General features: G+C 36.2%; 1 protein-coding gene across 1 annotated transcript in view; it reads right to left on the bottom strand.

Moving 5' to 3' along the window:
• Nucleotides 1–25438, bottom strand: part of pnp4a (purine nucleoside phosphorylase 4a) — a 98228-nt gene extending 72790 nt beyond the window's left edge. Inside the window, exons 1-2 of the mRNA XM_077203431.1 lie at nt 25311–25438; nt 24636–24754 (exon numbers count right to left, since the gene is read on the bottom strand). The gene's annotated coding sequence lies outside the window, so the exon portion shown is untranslated. The remainder of the gene's footprint in view (nt 1–24635; nt 24755–25310) is intronic.
• Nucleotides 25439–26093: the final 655 nt, after the last annotated feature.

The raw sequence follows: 26093 nt of genomic DNA, 5'->3' as shown, positions 1-26093 counted from the left end.
AGCTTCTGTAAAAAGGATGCTTGAGTTTTAGGGGTCTGTTACGTACTCCACTCTTTATAATAAAAAGGGGCTAGTTTAACAAAGAAATGAGGCTTATCGTGTTGATAGAGGAACACAGAGGGGTTTGTGTTTATGTAAGAAAGTATAGGGTTACATAAAGTGCTCGCTTCATCTCTCATCTTCTCTGGGTGTTTTGATCTCACAGCAGGCCACCATAGGTTTAGTGAGAGAGACAGATTAACCTCAATACATCCACAACATTAAACCCTTACAACAACTACTTGCTACACGGATTCCTGATATACACTTCACCCACGTGGCATTAGTCTGGATGTGCATTTTTCAAAATTAATTGGAAAATATATACTAGAGAATTGGATTGGAGTGAGAGATGTTTGTTTATGCAGCCCTTCCACATCTCCTGCAGATTAAATGCAGTATGTGATACAAGAGCAATTTCTGAGACCACTTATATGGTATTTTTAGTAAGCTTGCCATCTAGGTCTAAGATGATTTGCAGTACTGGAGCAAAATGTTCTGCAATTATATAGGATGCTCAGATGATATTTACTTAAGTAATATGACATTTCACCAGCCCATAACAGCAGGTCTGTAGCATGTATGCTGCGACTGGTTTTGCAACAATATAGTAACTGAAAATCAACTACAGTACATTAAAACCTGTTTTAAAATATACATCTTTATGTGTTTAGAAATGGGACTTTTCTTTCGTTCTTTTTTAAAAATCATCTTGAAGGTCAAGTCAAGTCAAGTCATCCTCATTTATATAGCGCTTTTAACAATGTAGATTGTTTCAAAGCAGCTTTACAGAGATAAACATATAATTTAAGGTAACAGAGATTGGTTTGGTTTTATAGTGGCTCTTGAAAAATGTTTTTTTCCAGCTAAAGTTAGTTTTGATTGATTCACTTCCGTCTAAATGATCATTTGTTATTAAATTAGGGGCCGCTAAGACGACACCGTTCTCTCTAAACAGACTTTGAACGCATGGCCTTCACATGCGCATTAAGAATTGATTCTATAGTTATGTGCGTTTGAATATATGTGCGCAGGTTTGTAATTCCTTACAAACCATGCCTAAACAAACTACTTGTCTATAAATTTTGATGCAGAATTTTTATTTTATCTTATCACTTTGGGTAGGTACGCCTACCCAAGGTCACTTTGTTCAAACCACATCCCCTCTGCTGCTTGTTCACCTATTTGAATTTCCTCTATTATATTATCTTTTCAAACTGCCATGTTCAACCAGGAGGTATTGTAGTATGCAACATGCAATATAAGAAATGTGTCAAATTGTCAGTGTTGCTATTGTTAACTAAAAATAAAACTTAAATTTCCATTAATTGTTATGAAGTTGAAATAAAATAATGAAATAAAATATAATTAAAGCTGCAAGCAGCATTTAGCGGTGTTCAAGCAGTTAAGGCAGTTAAGGTAGTTAAGCTCAAAAGCATCAAAAGACATTAAGTTTCATGTAGCAAGCATGAAACACTGACATCATAGATGGAATAGACCTTGTTTTAGCATGATTTACCATGATATACCAAATTTTAGCGTGATTGTTCATGATTTACCATGTTCCAGTATGATTTACCATGAATCTAGCATGATTTACCATAGTTTACCATGATATACCAAGTTCTAGTATGATTCACCATGATTTACCCTGCTCTAGCATGGTTTACCACAATTGAACACATTCTAGTATGATTTAATATGATTCTAGCATGATTTATCATAGTTAACCATGATTTACCATGTTATAGAATGATTTACCATGATTTACCATGTTATAGAATGATTTACCATAATATACCACATTCTAGAATGATTTACCAGGATTGTAGCATGATTTACCATGATTCATCACATTGCTAGCATGATTTGCCATGATACTCCATGTAATAGTATTATTTACTATGATTTACCATGTTTCTATCGTGATTTACCATGATTTACCACATTGCTAGCATTGATGTGAAGTGTCAATAGCCATGAAGTGATAAACTGACAAAAAAATGATTGTCTTATAATAGTTAACATGGAAAAACAGGTTTGCTTTAGTGTAGAATAGTGATGAAAATCAAGTCTGTCAAAATGAAACTGAGCCAATAAGTGGTCTTCTACTGCCCTCTGCTGGCCATTATAGTTATTAATAAAGTGTTTTCACAGGTATCTTATTTAGACATATGCTTACACACACACACACACACACACACACACACACACACACACACACACACACACACACACACACACACACACACAAACACACAAAGACAAATGTTGTTGTTGATTTTTTCAATGCTATTGGGATGTGTCATTATGAAAATATACTTTAATGGTCTATAAGCATTTCACATAATGTCTTTGTAATCTATTAATCCGATTATTCAGCATTTATTCAGAAATATAGGACTACACACACACATTCTGTTGTAGATACAGACATTTGAAGTATGTGATGGAAAAAAATGTTTACTGCAAGTCTCCTTCAGGATTCACATTTCTCAATGTGCCACAATAGTCAGTAGCAATACTTCAATAGATGAATTTTGACTAAATGTGAGTGTAAATGTTAAAATAGTGATTTTATAAAGTCTAAATAACAATTATAGAATTATATTAGTTAGTAGCATGACAAAATGACTATTTTAAACAGCAGGGGGCAGTAGAATACCACTTATTGGCTTAATATGCCATTATGTTATAACTTTAACGTTTTTAACTGTTATAGATGCATTATTTCTTATCTTATTTAGAGTCACATGTTCTGACTTGTTTTTAAGAAGATCTGAGCATTCATTGAAGATATATAGGCTTTCTTGGTAAAGGCTTCATATTGAAGTGACCCTATTATAGCCATCCAAATGAAGAAGTTATAACTTTTCTGATAATTATTGATCTAGAGAGTCCAGAGAATTGTACTGCACTGGTTTTGAACATTATGATATGAACATTACATGATAATAAATGCAAAACACCATTTACAGCAAATACAGGCAATTTGCCATAGGAAATACATTGTTTCAAAGCTTTTTAACAGTTATAGCGCCACCTATGGTCCGATCTCCATAAAATTTGGCATGGTTTTTAAGGATGTTATGTCACATATGCTCACCAATTTTTGTGAAGTTCTGAGGTTTCGTATAGGATTTATAGGCTTTTGACTATATTTTGCCACGCCCATTTTATAAATGACCCTGTTATAGCCAACCAAATGCCAAATTTCAACTTTTTTTTGATAATTATTAATCTAGAGAGTCCAGAGAATTGTCCTAGACTGGTCTGGTTCCGATCGGGCGAAAAACCAGGGACTAGTTCGCAAAAGTAGGTTTTTAACATATTCGTGAATATTTAATGAACGGTCTGATTGACAGCAATGGTTCTAGAGGCAAAGTTGTTCATCATGAGGAGATCTATCAAATGATATGCATTTTGTGGGGATGTGTGCAACACCACGTGATTACAGAGCCGTAAAACTCGTTAGCGCCAACTAGTGGCCGATTTCTTTCAAAACTCTTACAGACCTCTTGGGCCATGAATCGAACATGCCCATTGAGTTTCGTTCCGATTGGCCTCCGTTAACCTCGTCTCACAGGTGCTCAAACTTCATTGGCCGATGGCGGCCATGTTTTTTGAGATATGCCAATATCCTTTTACACATACATGGGGCCTTGGACCAAGACACTGCATACCAATTTTCAGGTCAATCGGACTAACGGTCAGGTGGCCACACCCCCTTTTATGTTTTTTTAATGTTATAGCGCCACCTAGTGTTAGATCGACGCGGTTTTTTTACTGTGACCCCAGACTGTCCTCATACACATGTGTACCGAGTTTGGTGAAGCTATCTCATTTACTTCTCGAGTTATAGCCATTTTAGTAAAATAGGCTCCTCCCACAACGTCCATTTTGCGCCCCCTAGCAACCGGAAATCGAAAATTCAACTTTTTTTTGATAATTATTGATATTCAGACTCCAGAGAACATTTTGGCACTGGTTTGGTTCCGATCGGGCGAAAAACCAGGGACTAGTTCGCAAAAGTAGTTTTTCGACAAAATTCAAAATGGCGGAAAATCTATCATGGCGGAAATGAAATCGGAGATATACGTTTTGTTCGTCAGGAGTCCAGCTTTCCAATGATATAAGACACTTGAGTCTACGACATACGGTCTAGGAGTTATGAGCAGTTTCGCACAATTGATCGCTGTAGCGCCACCTATTGGCCAATTGGGGTCATAATCTCTGAACCTCTCCTCGATTTTTGTACTACCATCTGACAAAGTTTCAGCTCTCTAGCCCTTACGGTTTGGTCTGCAGAATGCGTTTTACGGCAGAAGAAAAATAATAATAATAATAATAATAATAATAATTAAAGCTGCAAGCAGCATTTAGCGGTGTTCAAGCAGTTAAGGCCTTTAAGGCCGTAAAGCACAATAGCACCAAAAGACATTAAGTTTTATTTAGCATACATTTAAACACTGACATAATAGATGGAAAATACCATTTACAGCCAATACAGGCAATTTTAGCATGATTTACCATGATATACCCCATTTCAGTGTGATTTACCATGAATCTAGCATGATTTACCATAGTTTACCATGGTATACCAAGTTCTAGTATGATTCACCATGATTTACCCTGTTCTAGCATGATTTACCACAACTGAACACATTCTAGTATGATTTAATATGTTTATAGCATGATTTATCTTAGTTTACCTTGATTTACCATGTTATAGGATGATTGACCATGATATAACACATTCTAGAATGATTTATCAGGATTGTAGCATGATTTACTATGATTCGTCACATTGCTAGCATGATTTACCATGATATACTGGTGAAAATCAAGTCTGTCAAAATGAGAGTGAGCCAATAAGTGGTCTTCTACTGCCCTTTGCTGGCCATTATACTTATTAATAAAGTGTTTTCACAGGTGCTTTTGTGACTCATATCTAGACACACACACAAGTCATTATGAAAATATATGAAATGCTTATAGACCATTAAAATATGTCTTTGCAAGCTATTAATCAGATTATTCAGGATTTATTCAGAAACATGGGACTACACACACACATTCTGTTGTAGATAAAGTGATCTGAACTGTGTCTCATTCAGGATTAACATTTGTCCGTGACACAATGGTCAATAGTAATACTTCAATAGATGAATTTTGACAAAATGTGAGTGTAAATGTTAAAATAGTGATTTTATAAACTCTAAATAAGAATTATAGAATATTAGTAGTTAGTAGCTTGACAAAATGACTATTTTAAACAGCAGGGGGCAGTAGAATACCACTTATTGGCTTAATATGCCATTATGTTATAACTTTAACCTTTTTAACTGTTATAGATGCATTATTTCTTATCTTATTTAGAGTCACATGTTCTGACTTGTTTTTAAGAAGATCTGAGCATTCATTGAAGAGATATAGGCTTTCTTGGTAAAGGCTTCATATTGACCCTATTATAGCCATCCAAATGAAGAAGTTATAACTTTTCTGATGATTATTTATCTAGAGAGACCAGAGAATTGTACTGAACTGATTTTGAACATTGTGATATAAATATTATATGATCATAGATGGAACACACCATTTACAGCCAATACAGGCAATTTACCATAGGAAATACATGGTTTTAAACCTTTTCAACTGTTATAACGCCACCTATTGTCCGATCTCCATAAAACTTTGCATGCTTGTTAATGATGTTATGTCACATATGCTCATTAATTTTTGTGAAGTTCTGAGTTTTTATTTAGGATTTATAGGCTTTTGAGTGTGTTTTGACACACCCCTTCTTCTAAATGACCCTGTTACAGTGAATCAAAGGGCAAAGTTCAACTTTTTTTCAATGATTATTAATCTAGAGAGTCCAGAGAATTGTCCTAGACTGGTCTGGTTCCGATCGGGCAAAAAACCAGGGACTAGTTCGCAAAAGTAGGTTTTTAACATATTCGTGAATATTTAATGAACGATTTGATTGACAGCAATGGTTCTAGAGGCAAAGTTGTTCATCATGAGGAGATCTATCAAATGATATGCATTTTGTGGGGATATGTGCAACACCACGTGATTACAGAGCCGTAAAACTCGTTAGCGCCAACTAGTAGCCGATTTCTTTCAAAACTCTTACAGACCTCTTGGGCCATGAGTCGAACATGCCCATTGAGTTTCGTTCCGATTGGCCTCCGTTAACCTCGTCTCACAGGTGCTCAAATTTATTGGCCGATGGCGGCCATGTTTTTTTAGATACGCCAATATCCTTTTACACATACATGGGGCCTTGGACCAAGACACTGCATACCAATTTTCAGGTCAATCGGACTAACGGTCAGGTGGCCACACCCCCTTTTATGTTTTTTTAATGTTATAGCGCCACCTAGTGTTAGATCGACGCAGTTTTTTTACTGTGACCTCAAATTGAACTCATAAATATGTGGACCAAGTTTGCTGAAGATATCTCATTTACTTCTCGAGTTATATCCATTTTAGTAAAATAGGCTCCTCCCACAACGTTCATTTTGCGCCCCCTAGCAACCGAAAATCGAAAATTCAACTTTTTTTCAATGATTATTGATATTCAGACTCCAGAGAACATTTCTACACTGGTTTGGTTCCGATCGGGCGAAAAACCAGGGACTAGTTCGCAAAAGTCGTTTTTTAACAAAATTCAAAATGGCGGAAAATCTATCATGGCGGAAATGAAATCGGAGATATACGTTTTTTAAGTTAAGAGTCCAGCTTTCCAATGATATAAGACACTTGAGTCTACGCCTTACGGTTTAGGAGTTATGAGCAGTTACGCGCAATTGATCGCTGTAGCGCCACCTATAGGCCAATCGGGGTCATACTCTCTGAACCTCTCCTCGATTTTTGTACTACCATCTGACAAAGTTTCAGAGCTCCAGCACTTACGGTTTGGGCTGCACGATGCGTTTTAGGGGAAAATAATAATAATAATAATAATAATTAAAGCTGCAAGCAGCATTTAGCGGTGTTCAAGCAGTTAAGGCAGTTAAGGTAGTTAAGCTCAAAAGCATCAAAAGACATTAAGTTTCATGTAGCAAGCATGAAACACTGACATCATAGATGGAATAGACCTTGTTTTAGCATGATTTACCATGATATACCAAATTTTAGCGTGATTGTTCATGATTTACCATGTTCCAGTATGATTTACCATGAATCTAGCATGATTTACCATAGTTTACCATGATATACCAAGTTCTAGTATGATTCACCATGATTTACCCTGCTCTAGCATGGTTTACCACAATTGAACACATTCTAGTAGGATTTAATATGATTCTAGCATGATTTATCATAGTTAACCATGATTTACCATGTTATAGAATGATTTACCATGATTTACCATGTTATAGAATGATTTACCATAATATACCACATTCTAGAATGATTTACCAGGATTGTAGCATGATTTACCATGATTCATCACATTGCTAGCATGATTTGCCATGATACTCCATGTAATAGTATTATTTACTATGATTTACCATGTTTCTATCGTGATTTACCATGATTTACCACATTGCTAGCATTGATGTGAAGTGTCAATAGCCATGAAGTGATAAACTGACAAAAAAAATGATTGTCTTATAATAGTTAACATGGAAAAACAGGTTTGCTTTAGTGTAGAATAGTGATGAAAATCAAGTCTGTCAAAATGAAACTGAGCCAATAAGTGGTCTTCTACTGCCCTCTGCTGGCCATTATACTTATTAATAAAGTGTTTTCACAGGTATCTTATTTAGACATATGCTTACACACACACACACACACACACACACACTCACACACACACACACACACACACACACACAAACACACAAAGACAAATGTTGTTGTTGATTTTTTCAATGCTATTGGGATGTGTCATTATGAAAATATACTTTAATGGTCTATAAGCATTTCACATAATGTCTTTGTAATCTATTAATCCGATTATTCAGCATTTATTCAGAAATATAGGACTACACACACACATTCTGTTGTAGATACAGACATTTGAACTATGTGATGGAAAAAAATGTTTACTGCAAGTCTCCTTCAGGATTCACATTTCTCAATGTGCCACAATAGTCAGTAGCAATACTTCAATAGATGAATTTTGACTAAATGTGAGTGTAAATGTTAAAATAGTGATTTTATAAAGTCTAAATAACAATTATAGAATTATATTAGTTAGTAGCATGACAAAATGACTATTTTAAACAGCAGGGGGCAGTAGAATACCACTTATTGGCTTAATATGCCATTATGTTATAACTTTAACATTTTTAACTGTTATAGATGCATTATTTCTTATCTTATTTAGAGTCACATGTTCTGACTTGTTTTTAAGAAGATCTGAGCATTCATTGAAGATATATAGGCTTTCTTGGTAAAGGCTTCATATTGAAGTGACCCTATTATAGGCATCCAAATGAAGAAGTTATAACTTTTCTGATAATTATTGATCTAGAGAGTCCAGAGAATTGTACTGCACTGGTTTTGAACATTATGATATGAACATTACATAATAATAAATGCAAAACACCATTTACAGCAAATACAGGCAATTTGCCATAGGAAATACATTGTTTCAAAGCTTTTTAACAGTTATAGCGCCACCTATGGTCCGATCTCCATAAAATTTGGCATGGTTTTTAAGGATGTTATGTCACATATGCTCACCAATTTTTGTGAAGTTCTGAGTTTTCATATAGGATTTATAGGCTTTTGACTATATTTTGCCACGCCCATTTTATAAATGACCCTGTTATAGCCAACCAAATGCCAAATTTCAACTTTTTTTTGATAATTATTAATCTAGAGAGTCCAGAGAATTGTCCAAGACTGGTCTGGTTCCGATCGGGCGAAAAACCAGGGACTAGTTCGCAAAAGTAGGTTTTTAACATATTCGTGAATATTTAATGAACGGTTTAATTGACAGCAATGGTTCTAGAGGCAAAGTTGTTCATCATGAGGAGATCTATCAAATGATATGCATTTTGTGGGGATGTGTGCAACACCACGTGATTACAGAGCCGTAAAACTCGTTAGCGCCAACTAGTGGCCGATTTCTTTCAAAACTCTTACAGATCTCTTGGGCCATGAGTCGAACATGCCCATTGAGTTTCGTATCGATTGGCCTCCGTTAACCTCGTCTCACAGGTGCTCAAACTTTATTGGCCGATGGCGGCCATGTTTTTTGAGATACGCCAATATCCTTTTACACATACATGGGGCCTTGGACCAAGACACTGCATACCAATTTTCAGGTCAATCGGACTAACGGTCAGGTGGCCACACCCCCTTTTATGTTTTTTTAATGTTATAGCGCCACCTAGTGTTAGATCGACGCGGTTTTTTTACTGTGACCTCAAAATCAACTCATTCACATGTGTACCGAGTTTGGTGAAGCTATCTCATTTACTTCTTGAGTTATAGCCATTTTAGTAAAATAGGCTCCGCCCACAACATTCATTTTGCGCCCTCTAGCGACAGTTAATCAAAATTTCAACTTTTTTTTGATAATTATTGATATTCAGACTCCAGAGAACATTTTGGCACTGGTTTGGTTCCGATCGGGCGAAAAACCAGGGACTAGTTCGCAAAAGTAGTTTTTCGACAAAATTCAAAATGGCGGAAAATCTATCATGGCGGAAATGAAATCGGAGATATACATTTTTTACTTCAGGTTTCCAGCTTTCCAGTGATATAAGACACTTGAGTCTACGACATAGGGTCTAGGAGTTATGAGCAGTTTCGCGCAATTGATCGCTGTAGCGCCACCTATTGGCCAATCGGGGTCATAATCTCTGAACCTCTCCTCGATTTTTGTACTACCATCTGACAAAGTTTCAGCTCTCTAGCCCTTACGGTTTGGTCTGCAGAATGCGTTTTACGGCAGAAGAAAAATAATAATAATAATAATAATAATAATAATAAAAATCAGTACAAATACAATAGGTTTTCAGCACTTCGTGCTTGAACACCTAATTATTAGATGAAAAACAAACTTAAAAAACTTAAAATGAATAATGTTGCCTTGGTAATACTAACTGAAATAAAATAAATAAATAAGTTGAAGTACTGAAATATGAGAGATATACTGAAATATAAAGAAATGACAAATTCACATAATAACAATTCAGAAACAAGCTAATATTAAAATAAAACCTGAAAAAATGAAATAAAAGCAATTAAAAAGATTAAATACTATAGTACACAATACTAAAATAACACATAAATTGGTAGATTCTATATTAGCTAATATATGCGCAGCAATGGAAATAGTTTTTTTTCCCACATTAATATTGTTAAACTGATATCAGTTATTGTTCATCAGCTTTGAATGTGCCATCCAATCAGAATTTAGGGTCAGAACTAAGTATTTTATAATAATTTGAGTCTTTCACAGTAATAAATAATCTTGGTCTTGTTGAATTATCTGATTGATCAAGTTCCAAATAAAAAGAGGAAATATTTCAATGAGATAAAAAGCCTTTTATATTTGTATTTGATTCACTGGATCATCCAAAAATAGATACCACATTTAAGTACATACATTTTTGGTTGTGCAAAATAAAATATATTATAATATATGCCATTACCATGACAAAATTACTTATACTGTGAAGTGCAAAGTGCATTGCATTATGTTTTCGTTATCTTAAAGGGGGACTCAGTTTTTTGTGTCAAAATATCATGTTATAAAGATGAAGTGCTTCACACAGGCTGTTTAAGACAGTATTGGCTATGACTCGATAACAAATTCTCCACTAAGTAAGACACACTTCTCCGCTCCACAAATACATAAAACATTAACCTTTATTATTTAGAAAGTTTCTTGAGTAATTATTAAACAACCCGTAACAAGCAGAGACGGTCAAAAATGTGTGCGGCACTTCATTCACGATAGAGGCGGGTGGAGTTATGAGGTTTTACAGACAGTTTGAGGATCCAATGGAGTTCTGAGGTTAAGTGACAAGCTCTTTTTAATACTTTTCATGGGATTTGCAAAACCCACACATAGACGTAAAGAGTGAAAGAATGTAATGATTTATGGAACAAAATTGTGTTGAATAAACAACTCACAGTGCTTGTAAACCACAGTTGTAATGTGCAAGAAACCAGATTAGCCCTCATATAATTTAAACTACAACATATCAGCCTTGTGTCAGACAGGACACCTTCACAAGTGACACCGTAACCTTGAGCTCAGGAATGACTGTGAGAGAAAAGTAAAGATAAAGAAGCTATTCGAGTTGGGGATTAAGTTATTCAGTCACGGAGCAGAACGATGTCTGAGAAGTGAAGTATACAGTAAAAATTGCAAGTGTTCACTTCTCCTTATAAACAGAAACAAATGTTTTGAAGCAAGGAACAGCCAAAACATCTTGTCTGGAGCAAAAGGGGCTTGCATAATGTCAAAATATTATTTCTGCTCTTTTCTCAGGCAATAGTCATGCTGTTCTGTTCAATTACTAGTTATCTGCACTGCATCACTGATCCCTTAGGTGAACACGGTGAAGTCATTTATCATGCTATCCAAAGAAAGACCGTACAATAAATGTGCACTTAATAGTTTCCACGAAAGCCCTGGCAAGCTTTTTGCACAGCCACATATGATTTGAACTTTACAACCAACATTCGTCATGTTTCAAAACAGCCATGGTTATTCATGGTGAGAGCCAATCGGTAGCTCAAGAGTCTCCCATCATGCAACACTGGCGTGTTAATACTTTGCAATTAAACAGCCAACACGGTTTTTGCAGACCCAGCAAAAAGGGACTGAAGATGGGATCGTTCCAGTTCATGTTTTCTGAACCAATTTCATGCACAATTTGCTCTGTGCTGGATGAGAGCAGTGTGTGAGTGTGAATCGCTGGCCTGTCTTTCTGACACAGAAGAAGATCCAGTCTGCTTCATGGCGTTTCACTCTATGATGCTGCTCTCTACGGACTGCCAATCTGAGGGAGTGGAGAAAACAACTTTGGATCATGGTAAAAGACACACTAACCTAGTTTGAAATTGTTTGGTCACTTAAAGGAATTGATCACCCAAAATGTCATCATCTACTCCCCCTCCACCAAACCTGTATGACTTTCCTTCTTCTGTGGAAATGTTTTCGCATTTTTAAAAATGTTATAACTCTACCCAATTGACTAACAAAACAAACAAACAAACAAACAAACATATTTGAAAAATATTTGAAAAATATCTTGTGTGTTCTGCTTCACCAGTTTGGAACAACAGGAAAGTGAGTAAATTATGACAAAATATTCATTTTTGGATGAACTTTTATTTAACATTATAGTGATGATGCTAATGTACATTCACATACTATGTATTGCAATGAAAAATGTGCATAATATTCTTTTTTGGATAGTTTTGAGATACACTGCACTACTGTTTGTATTATTAGTATAACAACTGACTAAATCTTTACATTTAGATTTAGAAGTAACATTTCTTTTCTTTTTTTAATCAAATTTGAAAATAATTGTGCCGATTATTAATTAACGGTAACTTTTGTGCATCCTTGTTAAATAAAAGTATCATTTTTCTAAACCTACTAACCCAATAATAATAGTGGTAATAGTGGTTTATTTGCATTAACAAGTAGCACTAATATGAGGTGTACTAATGTACTTGTGTACTTATGTATTGAGGTGTACTTTACAAAGTAAAGTCTTCCCCTGTGTCGAAATCCTTAGACATGTTTGCAAAGATTGTTTTGTTTACAGCGTGCGTCTCCCTCAGACTGTAAACGAAGCTCGGGCGCACCAGATAACATGTCAGCTCGTCTTACGTCAGCGGACTCATGAAAGCGGATTGACAACAGAACCGGAAGAGAATACAATGCTGAATAAAGTCGTCGTTTTTGTTATTTTTGGAACAAAATGTATTTTCGATGCTTCAAAAAATTCTAACTAATCCACTGAGGTCAAATGGACTACTTTGATGTCTTAATTGCCTTTCTGGACAAGGACAGTATACCGTACATAGATTTTCAATGGAGGGACAAAAAGCTCTCGACTGAATCTAAAATATCTTAAACTGTGTTCCGAAGATGAACGGACGTCTTACGGGCTTGGAACGACATGAGGGTGAGTCATTAATGACATAATTTTCATTTTTGGCTGAACTAACCCTTTAACTACATGTACTTACTTACTATAGAGTTACGGTAGAATTAGGATTTGGTTGAGGGTTAGTTCCATGTAATTATGCATGATTTACTGTTATTACTTTGGTAAGTACATGTAACATATGTAACGACATTGTAAAATAAAGTGTTACCGTGTTCTTAATAAGCTCCCACTTGTTTTTATAGTGTGACAATAAATACACGTGCGAGTGTATGTGTTTCAGCTGCTTGTCCTGCTTGAGTGTGCAGAGAAGAGGGAGGGTGTGCATTTGGCCTCTGTGCTTCTCTGACGCTGAGGTTAAATCTCCTCTCTTCTCTCCTCTCCTGTTTAGCAGCTGCAGCAACACAGTAGGGAAGCCCACAAGCAATCTGCTCCAAACACACCCTAAAATCCCAGCACTACGTATTATCGAGCACACACACACACTGGGCCATGAAATGAGCTTCCTCCACAGAGCCCACCCTTCATTTACTGCCTGTTTTATTTATTTATCTCCTAAAGCAGAACAACTATTTCCTATAACGCTGCGCTGAAATCTGAACAACTGCAGAATGAACTCTTTTGAGACTCCGATTTAACGTGCAAGGTGGTCATTTCCGACATGCACAGCATTTGACAGTCCATTTCAGATTATCTGCAAAGAGATAATAACCACAACAGCATGAAGACATGCTAAAATGTACTAGCGCGCACACACACGCACACGCACGCGCACGCACACGCACACACACACACACACACACACACACACACACACACACACACACACACACACACACACACACACACACACACACACACTGAGGGTTAGAGGGACTGAAAGGGCAAACAAACTTGTATCATTTAAAAAACAAAGGGACGGGGGAATAGAGGAAGACAAACCTACAATTAGGAGAGTTGAGCACAGTTGCCAAGTCATTCCCCTTGAAATCCCCCTTTAATCTATCACAGGAGGTGGGTTGTCGTTGCGAGGTGTTGTCATGACAGGTAATGAATTACAGACCCTCCCTGTTTAAAAAGACCTCACCTTGCAATGTGTTTGTGGTTAGTAGCATGTGGGGATGATTTGGGAAACAGAAAGAGGCCAAATGAGGATATCAGTCGGGTCACAGAGATCTCTTGTTTCACACATTTTTTATACTATCCACTGCTTCAGGGGATTAAAATGCAACTGTCTGTAAAAAGATTCATTACATTTTACCAGAGATCTTGGTCAGGTTTCTTCAAGGATGTAGCCACATATTCAGAACTGTGTCCACCTTCATGCGAGAGTTCATCCAACAACAAAAATTTACAGGTTTGGAATAACATAAGAGTGAGAGTAAATGATGATAGAATTAGAATTTTGTGGGTAAACTATCCCTTTAGTGGTTACGACCCTGCTTTTGAGTCTGCTCAGGAAATACAACTGATAAAACGACATTGATTTGTCTGATTGGGTGTAGAAGACAGTTTTAATCACACCACAGGTCTGGTCGGCCAGATCGATTCAGATTTTCCAATTACTTTTAATTAGTTCCTTTAGTTCAATAGTTAATAAAAAAAAACAACAACATCTTGTTCCTTAACAGTAAATCCTGAATAAGGACCAAGAAAGAGAGTTATGTTACACTTATGTTTACAAGCCTCTGAAACACTGAAAAATTAGGTTGACAGTCTCAAAATCTGAATCTCTGGAGTGATTCAGGTGCAGTTGCGGTTGTGTTTGTAAGCGGTTTAACGTCAGCATCAGCGCAGCACACTCTTGACAGTGTTTGGCTTGATTCTGCACGATAATCCATTTTCACGGTCACGCTTCCCTGTGTCGGGGAGCCATTTGGTGTAGCATTATAAATATGCGCACAATCCCTCTCTTTTTCGAACTGCTTTTGCTCCTCACTAATGGAAAACCACTCCGTGCAGGTGAAGGGATCCAGTGAGCACAGAGAGTAGTACAAGTGAGGAAAAAGTGAGAATAAGAAAGTTTGTTCACAAATAGGCCACATCCTGATGACAATAGCATCCTCTAAAGGTCAGAATGGTTACTTCAGTTGATGAGGTGGAGGGGGGAGGGGGTCAGAGGGTGATACACAGTGCACTCACTTTGTATATACTGTGCATCCTCATTGGAATGGAATGGCTGCCTATAAAAAAAACGTACTTTAACAATGACATTGGTAGTTATCAAAAGATATCATGCTACAGATATCATGCCTCAAATTGTGTGCAGTGTTGAGGAGATACGATTTATTTTTGTCTAGCAGATACGATTAAATGGGCAAAAAAGGTCTTGTAGATTTCAACTGTTGGAGTGTCAGAATATCATAAGGACTTGGAATTGGGCTCTTCTGAATTAAGGTCTTTTCAAACCAAGGCTGATAATTATAGCAATGCATCACGTCTTTAGTACACAAAAGAGGATATTTTGAAAAATGCTTTGATTGTCCATACAGTGAAAGCCAATGGGGTCCAATGTTGTTTTGGTCCCTACTGACTTTCAATGTATATGAGCACAAACAGTTCTTCAAAATATCTGTTTTTCAAGTGTTGAAGAGATAAGACTTATTTTTGCCTAGCATACGATTAAATGGGCTAAATAAATAAATAAATCCTGAATAAATAGATTTTAACTGAAGGAGCATCAGAATGTCATAGGGACTTTGAATTACTACAAAAAGATTTAATAATCGATATTAGTGATGCACCAATTTCTATTTATTTATTTTTTTTACACCAAAATTAATTTTTTTTATTTCAGCCAAAAACTAAAACCAAATCTAATGTTTTTGTAATTACATTATTGGTTAATTGAACTATGTTTTCGGTCAATGATTTTGGCCCTTAAAAGACAATTTCAATAATCGTTCTAATTCTAAGACAATAGAAAAGTCCACACTACAACCAGAATCAATAACGACGCAGAGGAATGATATTGTTGGAATCACTCTCAGAGCGATTTTTCCAGCTGATGAACAATAAAAACATAACTAATTTAGTTATTGTTATATATACCCTTCTTAGTGTGAATGGTAAGAACACCAAGAGCACTCTAGCAACCACATTGCAACATAGTAAAGATCACTCAGAAAACTTAAACCACTAGAAACCACTTAGCAACACCCTGGTAACTAGTAACCACCCACAACATCCTGTCATTATGGCAGCAACTTTTGCACAGGCAAACATCACTTATCTGAAAATGTAAAAATTAAGCTATGATTGTGATTCTGTGAACAATCCTTTTGTTAATTTGTTTGAATCCTTTTACAAAATAAAACATGATAAAATGCTTAGACCCACCTATGTTGTGTCTAATATAAGGGGTTTTAAATCAAATTTAAGGCCAATTTAAAGTAAACTGTGGCCGCAGGCCAATGTTTTCATATATTGTATAGTTAACAGGTTATCCAATGTATATTATAAGCCGTTGTAAACTAAATCTCTTACTTAAGAAACAAGATTCATTAAGGTACCAGGGACACAACACGATTTCTAAAATAATACAGCAGCTTGGAGGCAATAATTAAATAAAACAATAATTAAAAACAACCTCATTAACGGAGAGTTGTGACTTCATATCACAATAATGAGAGTGTCCTTGAGTAAGTACATGTATAGCACCAATGTTTGTCCATCACCTGCACCGAGGGCACAGTAACACTCATCAGCATTTACATAGGTAACGTCAAAGGTTAATGCGAAGCCGCTCAACTAATTAACTAACAGTTTGACTTCCCTGCCTCGCTTTTGTTCGGCTACAGACAGTTCTCCTCTCACCTCATGCCAAGATAATTTTGCCTGCCATGCACCTATTGAATGCATAAATGGGTTCTCTTATGTGGAACAGATTGCTCGGTCTTGGTAATGAAGGCGCCATATTTGGCGATAATGGACATGGGTTTTGAGTTATCTGCAGATATTTCTTTTTATGTTATCATAATTGCTTAGCGTCACCAGGGGAGGCATGGTACCTTTGCAGAACCTTGATGGAAGTGAAGCAAGGTCACACTGACAAATGAGTGTGTCAGCAACCGCTGGACTCCACATCATTTTCACATCCTGTGGTGTGTATGACTTACATGTTTAGTTTAGGTTGTTTCTTTGTCACTTCTTAACACACTGTCCAAGCTCTCATGTGGTGAACTTTTACCATGAGATTTGATCTCACGCAAGACATCTGTGGAAATAAAAAGGGTTAGAATGAGGTTATTATGAAAAGTTGTAATTTTTTGTGTCAAATGACCTTTCGAGAAGTGTTCTGTCGCTATTATCAAAATATGAGAAAAACAAATATAGTTAGTCATCCTCATGGCTCTTAAGCTGCCATGGAAAGTTATAGAATAGTCTTACTTGGACTTAAAGGGTTAGTTCAACCAAAAATGAAAATTATATCATTAATTACTCACATTGTTCCAAACCCGTAAGACCTTTGTTCATCTTCAGAGCACAAATTAAGATATTTTTGAAAGAGTTTTTTGAACCCCCAGACTGCAATGTTATTACTACTTTCAAGGCCCAGAAAGGTAGTAAAGACATTGTTAAAATAGTCCATGTGACTACAGTGGTTCAATAATTTTGTGAAGTGACGAGAATACGTTTTTTTTTTTGTCTTACGTGTTTGGAACGACATGAGGGAGTAATTAATTATAGAATTTTTATTTTTGGGTGAACTAACCCTTTAAGTAAAAATGCCTTAAGACCATACTTGGACTTAAGGCATTTTTACTTTACTTTGATATCATGTTAAGATTATTGTTAATGTAAAATGTTATCTTTAAATATCTATAAAAATTCATTTTTATCAAACCATTCAAAAGTTCAGATTTTTGAAAAAGAAATCAATACTTTTATTCAGCAAGCACATATTGATCAAAAATGGAAGAAAGTAAAGGCTTTTTATGATATTTCAAATAAATGCTGTTCTTTTGAACTTTGAACTGTTGATCAAAGAATCCTGAAAATTTGTTTTGAAAAAATAAAAAATGATAATAATAATAAGCAGAACTGTTTTCAACATTGATAATAAAAAATGTTTCTTGATTTCTGAAGGATCATGTGACACTGTACACTGTAGTAATGATGCTGAAAATTCAGCTTTGCCATCACAGGAATAAATTGTATTTGAAATAATATTTCTGTTTTTACTGTAGTTTTGTTCAAATAAGTAGCTTGCCAATTCTTAAATGATTTACAACACATTATAAAATAACCTCTTTACCAACATTGTAAAATTGCACTGTCAAGTAACAAAAATGTGCTTCATGAGGACACATCTGAATTCACTGGTTTTATTCAAGTGTGGATAAATGGAATATGACTGACTGAAAACCTTAGGTTGAAATATGAAGTGTTAGATCAAGAAAAGAGAAATTGTAATTTTTTGAGTGCAGCAACTACAAATACATTTAAATCTACAAATAGCCTAAAATGGCTTAATGTCTTTTTTAAACTCAGGCAGTGTGCACTTACAATAGGTATTGCATCAGCAATATTTGAGTCTAGCAACTCTGTGTTGATTAAATTAGGCAAAAAAATATCACTCAAAAACACCCATGAGCACATGCATTTAACTGTTCTTTATATTATTTTGATAAAACCATATTAAGAGATTTGATCTAAAATAAAATATAAAAATTTGCAAACATACTGAAATAATCATCCGTATAATTCAGCCTTACAGTCAAATTGAATGCTGTTTAGAATTCATCCTGTACTCACGTATGCATGTATTTGTGTGTGTGCGCGCGTGTGCTGTCATGTGTCTAAATGTTCCTCGGGGCTTTATCTAGTGTCACCAGGCATCAGACAGACTAGGCCGTCTCTGAGCCATGCGTTCGCCCACATACACCCTGATTAGGCTTCCCCCATCTCCCAAATGTGCATACTGACAGAAGGAATTGGACAAGGTCACTGAATGTTACCATGACAACCAGACACGCAAGCTGCAAGGCTTCAAAGAAATCTCCTCCCATCCTCCTGCATAAAAAGCTTAGCTGGTAAGCGTATGTGTAAGGCGAGATAGAAAAAATCATTTACAAGCCAATATTTAAAACCGTTTTCCCATTCAAAATTGTGGTGAACATTGTTTTAATGTTAAAGAGTTCAAATTTTCTTCTTCCTTCTTTTTTTTTTCCAATATAGGCTGCTTTAAAGTGAATAAGATGAATGTATTCCCCTCTTTCTGTGTCTGTGTCAGTTTGATGTGATAGATGGAGCCAATCTGGATTTAGCCTGTCACAGAGTTTGACTGATACAGCACTATCCACCATACACAAACCCAACATCTGTCACTCAAACTCAACAACCACTCAACGGAAAACATATTTTTTGCAAATAAAATAGACACTAGCCAAGGCACACGTCAAAAACAAACCGGGGCTAGTTGTCACATGAGCTATTTTGTCAGCAACTATAAGGTTTTGAGTTCAAATTTAAAAGTTAAATTTGAATACTTTTTGTGAAACCTGTCCTCCACATTAAAATTAAAATCACTTTCCTATAGCTGTTGACTCTAGCATACATTTAGACAATATAATGAATATACATTTTAACCAAATGTTTACTGAACTGTATCTGTTGTCCTATACAATTATGATGGAAATGTTCTAGTTTTTGTAAAGACTTAAAGGCAGGGGTTCTCAACCTTTTTTCCCTCCCATTTTCCACAACATGATTTTTGAAGTTGGTTGTGATTTACTGGATAATAGGGTGTCAATATATCGTGTCACAATATATTGCAATACAAAAAGGCAACAATATGTATCATGGATAGTGACAATCTATATTGTGTATGGTTCACCCAAAATAAAAATTAAAGTTTGTGAGTAAAAAAGTTTAGTTTTAGCATCAGTACTGCATTAAACTACTATATACACTCACCTAAAGGATTATTAGGAACACCATACTAATACTGTGTTTGACCCCCTTTCGCCTTCAGAACTGCCTTCATTCTATGTGGCATTGATTCAACGAGGTGCTGAAAGCATTCTTTAGAAATGTTGGCCCATATTGATAGGATAGCATCTTGCAGTTGATGGAGATTTGTGGGATGCACATCCAGGGCACGAAGCTCCCGTTCCACCACATCCCAAAGATGCTCTATTGGGTTGAGATCTGGTGACTGTGGGGGCCATTTTAGTACAGTGAACTCATTGTCATGTTCAAGAAACCAATTTGATATGATTCAAGCTTTGTGATATGGTGCATTATCCTGCTGGAAGTAGCCATCAGAGGATGGGTACATGGTGGCCATAAAGGGATGGACATGGTCAGAAACAATGCTCAGGTAGGCCGTGGCATTTTAACAATGCCCAATTGGCACTAAGGGGCCTAAAGTGTGCCAAGAAAACATCCCCCACACCATTACACCACCACCACCAGGTAACAAGGCATGATGGATCCATGTTCTCATTCTGTTTACGCCAAATTCTGACTCTACCATCTGAATCTCTCAACAGAAATCGAGACTCATCAGACCAGGCAACATTTTTCCAGTCTTCAACTGTCCAATTTTGGTGAGCTCTTGCAAATTGTAACCTATTTTTCCTATTTGTAGTGGAGATGAGTGGTACCCGGTGGGGTCTTCTGCTGTTGTAGCCCATCCGCCTCAAGGTTGTGCGTGTTGTGGCTTCACAAATGCTTTGCTGCATCCCTTGGTTGTAACGAGTGGTTATTTCAGTCGAAGTTGCTCTTCTATCAGCTTGAATCAGTCGGCCCATTCTCCTCTGACCTCTAGCATCAACAAGGCATTTTCGCCCACAGGACTGCCGCATACTGGATGTTTTTCCCTTTTCACACCATTCTTTGTAAACCCTAGAAATGGTTGTGCGTGAAAATCCCAGTAACTGAGCAGATTGTGAAATACTCAGACCGGCCCGTCTGGCACCAACCATGCCACGCTCAAAATTGCTTAAATCACCTTTCTTTCCCATTCTGACATTCAGTTTGGAGTTCAGGAGATTGTCTTCACCAGGACCACACCCCTAAATGCATTGAAGCAACTGCCATGTGATTGGTTGATTAGATAATTGCATTAATGAGAAATTGAACTTGTGTTCCTAATAATCCTTTAGGTGAGTGTATAATGTTGAATATAATGTATAATAATGCAATAGGTGAATATTTGTGGGTCCCAATGTCAAATCTCTTTTGTTACCAGTAAAAAGTGGCTTACATTATTTTAAAAACATCTAGTCAGTGACAGAGTGCAAGCATATTCATCTAAAATTATTATGTATTTTCAGCTTCAGAATCATGAATATTTTTATTCTGGTGTCATTATTGTCCTGTGCATTGGGTTACCAGCACCAAGTTCAAAACTATTCATTTACACCCCCAATGTAATACCAAATTTAGCATTTTAATCAACAGTAAAAAATTGTTTAACCTTTTACCATATGTCTTGGAGTATCGCAATAATATCATATCGTGTGTTCAGTATCATTATATGTATCGAATCGTGTGATGAGGGTATCAATTCAGTACCCTGGTTGAGAATCACTGCTTTAAGGTATAGGTCTATACACTAAATAACATACATTTGTCAACAAATAGAGATGACTTTATCAATATTGCTTCATATCAAAATATACAAGTATATTCTTTGGATGTGAACTTTAAAGGATTACAAGTGAGAGGAGATCATATCTAAAAATCCAGCTTGTGTTCACTATCAGAAGTGTATGATATTCAGATGGACATCTGGACAAAGGGTGCACATATGCCAAGATGTTGACTTCTTAAGGGTACATTCAGTTTCAATGTGCATTTTTAGGCCTCAAAACGCCATTGTCGTGTAAATGAACGGCCAAAACACATAAAAAGTTGTGTAAACAACCCCATATGATTCAAAATACTAAGCTTTTTTCACACAAGTGTTCATGGTTTCACTTCGAGTCTTCCAACAGAGCTGTTTTGGGACCGACTGGGTTTGATCCCTCCAACACATCCCTGAAGCCCAAGTGGATTTCAGATATAGTTTAAGCTTTAATGAGCCTGAGCCTGATGCGTTCCCTCCCATCCTGCTGCTGAAAAGCATGCTCCATTATTTAAAGCCATTACTTCACGTCTGAAGCACTCGTATAAATGAATACTGGTCTGGAAAGACAGTCGAGAGTTAGATCCAACAAAATGAGCTATTAAAGCCAACCCGACTCACCAAAGCTTCAATAAGTCATTTGAGAAACAGTCTGGTGATAGATATTAACACTATAACATCTGCCACTAAAATGCAAAATGGCATGCATTGGAATATACTTAAAGTAAGCATGGTTCAAATGGATTTTATAAAGCACAGCACAGTTCCCTTGTGTTAAGGTCATTAGTTGCTATTTGAAAGGGTGATCCATGCAGGAAGGCTCGAAATCTCTCTTTAGCTTCAGAGTTATCGCAGTAAATGAATGGATTACACTAGGCACTGGATTAAACTAGCAAAGCAACAGGATACCATAAAACGTACAACCAAGCAAAACTAGAGCAATAAAACATCATTCAGCAATGAGGATGGCCTGGGGTGAGAGAGTTTCATCCAGAGCTCTATTGCAACTGAAAATTTTATGTTAGCTGATTCTAACATGCATTTTATGCTTGAAAACTTAAATTTAACATAGATAATAATAATAATTGTTTAATAGCAATAATGACTTGTTGTGATAGTATTGAAAGCATCAAAATGAACTACAAACCACCAATCAGTATAGCATTGTTTTCCAGCTAAATTAATTCATTGAGTTACATTACAGCTGTATAATTTGTAAAATACAAAAAAAATATTGTAGACATAATTATTAACATAATATTTACATATTATGGTCGCGTATGCTCTCCATCTTCAATAGCCCAGTCATCTAATCAGAAACTACATTTCCCAGCATTCCTATTCCTACTGTCCATCATCTGCACTCACTCCGTATCCGATCAGCACTCCAATCTGCACCAGGATAAGACCACACACCTCACAGTGGCTGCATCCGAAATCGCATACTTCCCTACTATATAGTAGGCAAAAAACAGTAGCCTATGTGACAAAAATAAGCATTTCCGAATTCTCAGTACTCATAAAAGAGTAGGCAAAAAGTACCCGGCTTACCTACTTCTTCCGGGGAGATTCTGAAGTATGCATGCGGTGGACACTTTACTATCTCATGAGGCCACAAGAGAAGAGGATTGGTGAATGGAGGTGAAGCAACACAACTGACGCAGGAAGGTCACACGATAAGGGTAACATGGCGAATGTAGTACGTCCGGATTACATTCATACTACTACACACATTCATGCTATATAGAACGTACTTTTTTAGCAGTCGTGAAGTAATTACTTATTCAGAATAAGTACCTACTCAAGAGAGTATGCCATTTCAGACACAGCCAGTCACTCTTGGTCTGGTCTCAACTACGGTAAACAGACTACTTACTTTTTGAATCTCCCTTATACCCCAGCCATCTTTGGTTAGCTATTCTTTGGAATATTAGCCTACACATACCTTGTTCCATTACTCATCTGCTTGCTTTTAAATTCAACACTATCAATAAATACCAAGTTTGGTTGTAACCTTATCTCTGTCTCCGAGTCTGGTGTATATATAATTATAACATTTATAAATATTATTATTTATTATTATTATTATTATATAAATATTATTATTATTATCTAAATATATGGCTAAAAATAAAAATTGATCATACACTTGTGAGTCAATGAAAGTGTTAGCTGAGAAAGTAAAAATAAACTACTGTCCCAATTGGCCAGAAGAAAGAAAAATCTTTATTGCTTAGCCTTGCAATGGTGATCAAATTAGATTACATCACCATTATTTTTTGTGATGACCCCACAAATAGCTTAAAGGGGGATTTCAGAGGTGGAAGTCAATGATAGATTTTGCAGTGACCTCATCATTAACCTCAGTGCAGTAACTACACCACTCTGCTGCCAAAAGCACCCACATTACATAAATGACAATCATAATTACTTCACGGCTGAGCTATTAAAACTTCTTTGAGGATTTCACAGACAAGCTCAACAGGGCTTATTTATTAGTTCATTTACCACCTTATTGGTACAGCCATTGATGAACTACAGGTGAACTTATCAGTTGTCTTTCCAGTGACATCAATTACTTCATCCATTATCCCTGGAACAGCAGGCAAAATCCAATTTTAAACCCAATCAAGACAGTCATTAAACAGCTATTAGTGACCAGAACTGAAATCTCAGCAACAATCTAATCGGTCAGATCTTTCCTGATATGACCCAAGCAATGACCTCATCAGTGACCCCTTAGAAAACTCTACCGGTCCCCTCACCAGTGACCTTGTCATTTGCCTCACTGATGGTTTCATGTAGGCTACAGCCTTATTGATAACCTTATTGTCAAGTTACCTTGTGTCTTTCTCAGTTGCATCACACTGTGAATCGAATTGCATGTCATATCATACAAGTATATTTGTGATCCTTACCAGAAATTTCAGAGAATCCAGGTTTAATTCCATGTAATAGCTGCCTGTAGATTTCAGCAAAACGCAGATGGTCTTATGTTTATAGGAGCATTAGTGTGGCTGCCTGACATCCCAGATTGCTGTGGGAATAGTGCCATCATGAGGACTTCCTGATCAATGTAACTTATGCTAGTAAACAATGACTGCATAACTGTCTACGTTTTATACCTATTACCTAGGCCTATTACAAGGGATGTATTGTGCGGTCATTATCGCAAAATAATTTAGAAAAATAATGGGTATTTCCTTTCTAACCAAATAAATAATTAAAAATTATATATGTATATTAAATATTTTATTAGTTATCAGGCCTATCTTCCTTATAACTAAAGAAAATTACTAGGCCTACTAAAAATCACTAATTGTTACATTTGCTTATTTAGCATGGCCTACCTACTGAATGAAACATTTTCCATAACAATGTAAGAAACAATCACCCTAGCAAAAAGACAAATCCAAACCAGTAATATTATCCAAGTTACATTTTTTATGGTTCTATCACATCCCTCTCTTTTGTGCTCTTTGTAGGCATATCTCGGGTCTTTTCGTGGTTCTTATGCGACCGATGTTTTACTTTTCTTACATTAAAAGGAGTCACATAAATCTATAGCTATCTATCAAAATGTTTATGCTCACCATAGAATTAATAAGGAAGTCCCCAAATGCGTTTTTTATAAACTAAAATTCATAACAAGGGTTGCTAGATGATGCCAACTTAACATGCACGCGGAGTGATACGAGAGTAGCTCAGAAAGTAGCGCCTGTACAGTTTTGTTGCTATGGCAAGCCCTCACGCGGTCTGGTCTAGAGAGAGCAGTTTTTTTAATTGTGCATTTTGAAAAATATGTGGTATTATCAGTGAGTATAATACGAAGTATATAAAAAATAAAATATAAAAATATGTTTACTTTGCTATTGTGTCAATGTAAGCGTCTTTTCTAGACCACAATGCAAACAACTGCAGAATAAAGACTTAAATGTGTGTACATTTTACACTAGGCTATACATAACGCAGGAATCTTCGACAGAATATTAGCCTTCAAACGTCCAAGTTAAATATTTAACTAAATATATTTGTAATCATTATCCATTAAAAATCCAAAGTAAATTGGTTAAATTAGTTTGTTCCCACACAGCAACATATGTCGGCCCAGATCAGGGCCACATCTGGTATAATGTGGATTCCACGCATACCAGATGTGTGCCGGATCTGGGCTGACACTATGTTGCTGTCTGGGTTTAGAAGGGCTTATTGAAACTATTTGTTTGATACCATTTGATAGAATTAATGGCTGCTGGTGTTTGTACTATATAGACTTGCATATAAAATGTTGTTTGTAAGATTACAGTGAGATTACTAGCATAATACACCTAAGAGCATATGGGTGTGTCTGAAAGACAATAACAAGTAAAATAATG

This window comes from Siphateles boraxobius, unplaced genomic scaffold (assembly GCF_051911475.1).
Source record: "Siphateles boraxobius isolate OS27281-9 unplaced genomic scaffold, OSU_SipBor_1 5, whole genome shotgun sequence".
NCBI lineage: Eukaryota > Metazoa > Chordata > Actinopteri > Cypriniformes > Leuciscidae > Siphateles > Siphateles boraxobius.
This window is presented reverse-complemented; position numbering and strand designations above follow the sequence as displayed.